The sequence below is a fragment of the Plasmodium cynomolgi genome, chromosome 13 (genome assembly GCF_000321355.1).
Source record: "Plasmodium cynomolgi strain B DNA, chromosome 13, whole genome shotgun sequence".
Taxonomy (NCBI): Eukaryota; Apicomplexa; class Aconoidasida; order Haemosporida; family Plasmodiidae; genus Plasmodium; species Plasmodium cynomolgi.
The window spans coordinates 1,000,571-1,001,814 of NC_020406.1; positions in this window are offsets into that span (position 1 = coordinate 1,000,571).

Consider the following 1,244-nt stretch of genomic DNA (forward strand, 5'->3'; position numbering starts at 1 on the left):
TGGTTTATTTAATAATAATAAATAATTAACTTTATATTATTAATATTAAATTATTTTTTTACCGTATTTTAATAAAAATTGATGATTATTTAAATATATATATATATATTAATTTTAATAATAATTTAAATTAAATAATTAATTAACCTTAATAACAATAATTATAAGAGGTCAAAATAAAATAATATTTTTAACATAATTAAACATGTAAAGTATTAATAAATAAAATAAAAATAATGAAGTGAATAGTAAATTACATAATTAAGGCAATTATTTCCATTAACCAATTTATTCAAGATATATACATTATAATTTCATTATAATCATAATCTAAAACATAAATACCTAACTAAATATAAATATATGTGATCCAGTTTATTATAATATTAATGCGATATTAGCCATATTCAGAGAATTCCTAATATGACTGGAAATGCAATGAAAAGGAACAATGGGTATAAATATTTGTTCAGGGACATAATGAAATTTTTTTATAGCATAACAAAACCTTTCTTCATGTCCTTTTTGTTCTAGAACACATTTTATTTTTAAAAATATTTTATTTCCTTTAAATGACATAAACTCTTTCACTATAGCTCAATCTAGTCGACTTATTTAATGATAGACAACTCAGTTTTTTTCTTTTTTTAGCTGATAGATTTTATTATGTAGTGTAACTTTTGTGCATAATAAATATATTTTTAAAGTCTTAATTTACAATTGTCTTTTTTAATAAAACGCAATTTAATGTTTGTACCTGTTGCTCTTAAAAAAAATCCACCACAATTTTGCTGTTTTTTAAAAGCCATGTATGCACATTTCCAAGCTACGAATATTAACGTGAAAAGGAACTTTCTGCAAACACACAAATACTACGATTATGGAAAAATTAAATCCTTTTCCTTTTAGCAAAAATGATTGTATGAATTAACCATGTTTTGCTCTCAAAGAAATAAGTTTGCACTAGTGTGAATGTGTAATTAAGCTCAACATAACTTAGATTTATGTAACGTTTTTCTTTTTATCAATTATTAAAGTACAATGTTTTTTTGCATATAAAAGTATGTAATCAGTTAAGCTATAGTATACCATACTGCTGCCACATTGTGTAAATGAATTTATAAATTTATTCACATCCACAAAACAAAGAAAATAATATGAGCGTTATCTAACCTATATAGAGAATAATTTACAAGAAGAGAGAATATAAGATATTTCTTTGTAGAAAATGTATAATTATCAAT